Source organism: Haliotis cracherodii, unplaced genomic scaffold, assembly GCF_022045235.1.
Source record: "Haliotis cracherodii isolate W230 unplaced genomic scaffold, xgHalCrac1.p SCAF_15, whole genome shotgun sequence".
NCBI lineage: Eukaryota > Metazoa > Mollusca > Gastropoda > Lepetellida > Haliotidae > Haliotis > Haliotis cracherodii.
Genome location: NW_027266270.1, coordinates 10,010,702 through 10,017,060, shown reverse-complemented (window position 1 = coordinate 10,017,060; position 6,359 = coordinate 10,010,702). Strand labels below are relative to the sequence as shown.

Sequence of the window (6,359 nt, the reverse complement as noted above, 5' to 3'; positions counted from 1 at the left end):
CTGTGACTTTTCCCTTTAAGATGATGTCGTTGATGGCGGTTACAGCCAATGGAGCCAGTGGACTGCTGATCCATGCCCTGAAACATGTGGAGTGCAGATTAGAAAGGTGCTGAACAGATACAGGCGTTGTGATAGCCCTGTGCCATTAAATGGTGGAAAGTCATGTGAAGGATCCTATTATCAACAAAAGTTTGACGTATGTGAAGGCATTTCTCTATGTCCAGGTAAAACAATAATATTTGCTCTCTGTCTTACACGTATAACAGATATAGGCATTGTTTAATTTATCATGTCTCAACCAGAATTGAGTTCAAAATATGAACTTTTATAGATCCTTACATAAGAACGCATTTATGTAAAATCATATATTCTTGATAAATGTTGTCATGATACATTGCCGTCTATATTGAAAACACACGTGTTCTATTTTATATATGGTAATGGATGACGAAGGAAAAGGAAGGACTGGGGGGTAGTTATTTCGTTGGGGACAATAATTATCGCCTTGAAAAAACAATATGTGAACCAGCATGGCGGGCAAACGGCACAACTATTGGCACCAGAATGTAGCAATCCTTCCATAAATAATGTGCAGTGGCGTTCCCGTTCCATGGTGATCCCGTCGCATGTCATTACAGACATACCCCCAAATCTGTCATGTTGGCTTACGTTCACGTTCGCATGACTTTTGTTAAAGGCATATCTATCTAGAAGGTCCAGAGTGAATCTGGACTCATCTGAAAACATTCCTCGAGACCATCAGTGATTGCCCCAGTATCTAGGCTCTAAACTCCATTGGTGTTTGGCTAACATGTTTCGACACAGGGTCGCCGAGCATGCTGATTAGCTGCATGCTGACGATGGCGTATTGTCTGGTCAGCAACTTGAACTCTGGGAATGTTTGAAGACAGTTTTTTTTTGTTAATAAAAACAAAACACAATCAGTCGATGTCGCTTGAATATGTCGCTGCAGCATATTCATGTGTATATACAAAGAGCACACTGTCTCAAACACTATCTTTTGTTATCGGTTGATTCGTCTTAGGTCAAGTCGTGAATGGCAGGTTTAGTCAGTGGAGTGAATGGACACAGGCTTCCTGCCCAGAGACTTGTGGAGTCGATGTGGAAACTTTACAGAGAAGGAATAGGACGTGTGACAATCCTTCTCCATCTAATGGTGGGATTCCATGTGATGGTTCAACTTCTCAGGAAAGAAATGGGAAATGCACAAATCTATCTCCATGTCCAGGTGCTGTAGCTTTGCTTTTATATACATTGAACTCTTTCCATGACTGAAATATGTAATCAGGAAAACGACATGGTTAAGTTAAACTTGACACGACAAATAAAAGACACCAATATTTGTTCCAATACCACTGTAGATTAAGAATATTGTGGATTACAATTCAGGTGTTGATATACATATTACGACTCCAAGTACAAACATATTGAAAGTTAAAGGTAGGACACAATAAAGAACAATTTAATATGTTTCTCTTGGTGGTAGATGTTGCGTGTTGTTTGTATAAACTGTTATAAGATATTCTGCGATTATGCATAATTGCAACTGAAATTGATCGTGAAAAGAAATGGACTTAATTACTCTTTTACGCGTACCCTTGTCTTGTCTATTTTAGTGACACTTTGGTACGTTTAAATTCTACCTCTTGACACTACCAACCTTATATTTCCTTAGTTCATTAACTTTGGTTCTTCTGTCACTGTATGAATACTAGAAACGATTGATGTATCGCATGTAAATGTAGAATATGCATTTATTCAACGTTCTAAATTCGTAACCATTTTCAAACATTTGAAATTATTTTTTGTTTTCACAGTTGTTGGTGGAGTGTCAGAATGGGGAGAGTGGGACACTCCACGGTGTCCAACATGTGGGGAGAATGTGACGGGAGTATCATTAAGGCTGCGCCCATGTGACAACCCTGTTCCTGCCAATGGTGGATCATTCTGCATTGAACCAGTGCAGGAGATCGTCGTCAGATCGTGTGAAGTCGCTCGTTGTCCAGGTATGTCTACTGCTGCCAACTACCATGCAAATGCAAAATTTCGTTGTTCAAAGTATCCAGATAAACAAATTAAGAAACTCAATGTAAACAGTGAGATGTTTGACCAGTGATCAAAGTTAAAAGGAAATGGAATCTGTACGGGTACACACTGTTCTTAAATGTTTTATAAAGTTGATAGAGATGCGCATTGGGTATGCCAGTTAACATTTAGAGGAGTGTAAGGTGAATTTTGTAAGGTTACAATCTACTTTCAATATAAACGCGTAATTAGTTCACTGTCCACTAATTATTCATGATCTATATATGTTTATGTTGTGGTACATATAATTTTGTTATTTAAAATTGATTAGATAAATCTTCTTGAGAAAAAAATAACAAATAGATAAGCATATGTGTGTGTATTTTAGAAATAAACGACGAGTAGGAGTTGGTTATCGTACAATAAACCACTGCAGCGAGAATAAACTATGAGAGGCGCAGCAGTGTTTTATTGTATGATAAACAACGACCATGATTCGTGTATTTAATATATTAGATATCGACATTATGTACAGCCGCTCTATTGTTATCCATAAAAAAGATAGTTGAAGACGTGAACTGTTAATTGAGTTTTTCACAATCGTTTCACACACTCAGCAATAGACGTAGACTTTTGTAGGAACATAAATAGCAACCCCTTTAATTAGATCTTAATTCACGGCTTCCTGCTAAGCATCTGAAGATTATATAGTAGAGAGACGCTTTAGCCACGTGAACATATCAAACATTGAAAACGTGTACCGTTGACATCATGGTGAATTATTTCTTATTAATTACACTCTAACTTAAATTTATTTGGTCAATTTCCCATGGTTTGAAATGCCCAATCAGAGTGGAAATTCCGATTCATATGTACAGAAACAGATCAGCAAAGAGGGGAGCACAATAGGTACCGATGGGGATGTCAAAGTCCAGCATTTTCTCTCTGTGTAAACTTCAGATGACATTTGCTTTCAGTGTTTGACAGATGGCTCACAACCTATGAAGATGGAAATAAAACGTTATCTATTGTCGCAAAATTTGAGTAACAAATGGTCTATGGGTCAATGAATGAAGTTTTTCCATACGCTTGTCGTGTGGGATAATAGTAAGCAAAATTGAAAACCAAATGTTTTTGCTAAATATTGAACGTTTGTGGGATATATTTTTGAGAATTTACTTCAATATACATGCACGAAATACATGTAGGAAATATATATCATATATACATTAACGACAATAGATACGTGTGATCAGCTTTAGTGTATAGGTTTATACAGGGGCACATTTAACGCCATACTTGAATATCAGATAGTCCCGGGAAAGCCAAACTCATAATTCGAGGGAATCTGCTCACAGAACTCACTTAATCAGATCACAAGATTATCAATTTACAGTTGACGGGCAGTGAGTCAACACGATGTGGATGTGATTACATATACAACGCTTGTTTTAGAAGATCAAACCTATCGCAGTGTTTTCATATGCTGAACTGTAATAACACTGAGATGATAATAAGTAAAATGCTATAAAAGTCATATCTTCCATAATGATACCAGCCGTAAAATTACAAAGGCATTAGGTGACCGAATATATCAACAAAATGTAGCCCCCTTGAGTTATTTGTGTCGGAAACATGAGAGTTTAGCATGTTCATGCATAAAGGTATAAACCCTTTCCGGCACTAGGTAATGAGTGAGTGAGTGAGTGAGTGAGTGAGTGCGGGTGGTTTTAAGCTGCTTTTAGCAATATTCCAGCAATATCACGGCGTTGGATACCAGAAATCGGCTTCACACATTGTACCTACGTCGGGCATGGAACCCGGGTCTTCAGCTTGTCGATCGAATGCTTTAACCACCATGCTATCCGACGGCCCCTCGCTATGTAATAAGAACTTATTCAGTCGGGTTCGCGACCGGATCACCATCGGCTCCCAACCGGACGCGTCCGGATTTTTACATGATTATGGTAGTATTCCGACTTGATCATGACAACATTTGTTCACTAACGGGATACATATTACACGTGTGCACCGAATTTGCACATAAAATAATTATGACGGCCGCAGGTGGGAACATGAATTCTTACATGAAACCCTGTGGAGAGGTTTCGTGGATCTCACATTTGTAGTTGTGGTAAGGGTCAGTAGCATTAAGCTGTGACAGGTCAAATCATGCAGTCGAGGACACATGAATGTAAATATAAAGCGTCAACGTCAGAGGATAAACAGTATCGATTATCTGCCGGTAAATAATCGAAACTAATTCATGAATTGATCACGCAAAATAAGCGCTGACATCTGGTGTTTTCGAAAGACTGGTGACACACGCTACTCACAAACTAAAAACACGTGGCATGTAAAGAACAGAATCATGACCAGACAATGTACTGATTATATTGAACCTAAAAGGATATATTCAGTTTAAATTACATCTGCGGCTATCAAGTAAAGACAAACACGTCGTTTTGCTATACAGTGGGAAACGGGTTTCGGGAGTTTGAGGATAAACACATTCAGCTGGTATGCCTGTCAATTACGGCCCTATACATGGCGGTACTGTCCACAGTCGCTCCATGAACACCTCTCGCCAGCCAAAGTTCAACATGTCTAAAGCGAGGGCGCATATGTTTTTTACATTCTGATTCCGAATGACTAACTTCAAATTAATGCTCAATATTCATCCAGTGTGCTATGCATGTCTGGCTGATCAAAAATTTGGATTCTGAAACGCTGTTACATTACGTCAACACGTGTAATCCACTTTAACTGACATTTTCGGACTTGCTTAGGTTAGCTTTTAAAAGTGTTTACGTCCTAAAAATAACAGCACGTTTAAACAAATACGAAATGTAATAGCGAGATACACAATCCGACGTGTCCTCAAAAAGTTGCCTTTGAGCTGTTGCGGTTGTGACGTTATTAAGTACCAAACACAACCTGTGGGTAAAGGTATCTGGTACACTAAGACATGTACGGTGTTCTTCATGTTTTTAAATTCACATTGAAGGAGTTTGCCCATTGCAAAGACAACCATATATTCATTTGCACAACATGCCTTTGAAATGGTCGGGTAAACTACATTTTCAGACAATATCATCTTTACTCCACATGTTAGGAATTAATTGCAATCAGCAATAAGTACAAGGTATATGAAACGTAACTATATCTTATAGTGCTCTAAGTGCACAGAATAAAAAAGCTCTTTACTAAGGCGGAGTAAGGTTTGATTGTGTTTTGCAGTTGATGGTGGTTTTAGTGAATGGGGTGAATGGAGTAACCCTGACTGTCCTGTCACCTGTGGACGTGAAGCCAAGAAAGTAGTTTCTAGAAATAGGAATTGCACCGAACCTCCTCCACAGTTTGGGGGAGCCAACTGTACAGGACCCTTTGAAGAGAGTGCAAACAGAAGTTGCAACCACACAGAATGTCCAAGTATGTATCTCTTATAAACTTTGTTTTTGACTTGAAAAACGTATAGATTCAGCCAAAGATTCAAACAGTGTCCCCTTTTGTTGCATGTGTTTAAATTGGTATGTGGTTTGCACAGTAACAAGACATAATAAATTTTACTATTCTAATTGTTCAATAATTTGTGGACTATGAAGCACTAACACATTTGCTTAAGAAATACGATTAATGGTCTATTATGAAGTTGTACAGATGGTATGTAAATATTGCATGGTATTATTAAAGTATTTGCTGTACTTGCTAAACATAGTTATGTATAGGTAAAGTAAATTATTAGTACAACCAACGTTGGAATACTTTGTTACCAGAATGGCACTCAACGTGGTGACATATTCCCAATACACAATATAAAGTTACAGCTCAATCACCCAAACTGGGCTGATCGGTTCTTACCATATTGCAAATGTATATATAACATAAGCTTTACCAGATTTCCAATCTATGTTTTTCGTTGTCCCGTATTCACCCTGATTATGATCCTTTCTTTGTCATCACCATATCGGTTTCTGTGTATCATCAAAGTGGTAAGCATCTACGGCTTGTACTGCTTTGGGCTGTCGGCCAAAAATTAAGCTTACACTCTGTGATGAAACTGAAACACATTTGAACATATCACAATCACAACTCACTAAAACATTCAATTGGGGAAAGGAAACGTTTATCAAATGATTTAAGAACCCAAGAGTAACGTTTGATTGTCTTTTGCAGTTGATGGTGGTTTTAGTGAATGGGGTGAATGGAGTAACCCTGACTGTCCTGTCACCTGTGGACGTGAAGCCGAGAAGATCGTTTCTAGAAATAGGAACTGCACCGAACCTCCTCCACAGTTTGGGGGAGCCAATTGT

General features: G+C 38.4%; 1 long non-coding RNA gene across 1 annotated transcript; it reads left to right on the top strand.

Annotated features, from left to right (window-relative positions):
- Positions 1–1,852: 1,852 nt before the first annotated feature.
- Positions 1,853–6,345, top strand: LOC139462269 (uncharacterized). The gene is made up of 3 exons (XR_011653024.1): positions 1,853–2,027; positions 5,287–5,478; positions 6,223–6,345. It is a non-coding gene; the product is annotated as an uncharacterized lncRNA (long non-coding RNA).
- Positions 6,346–6,359: the final 14 nt, after the last annotated feature.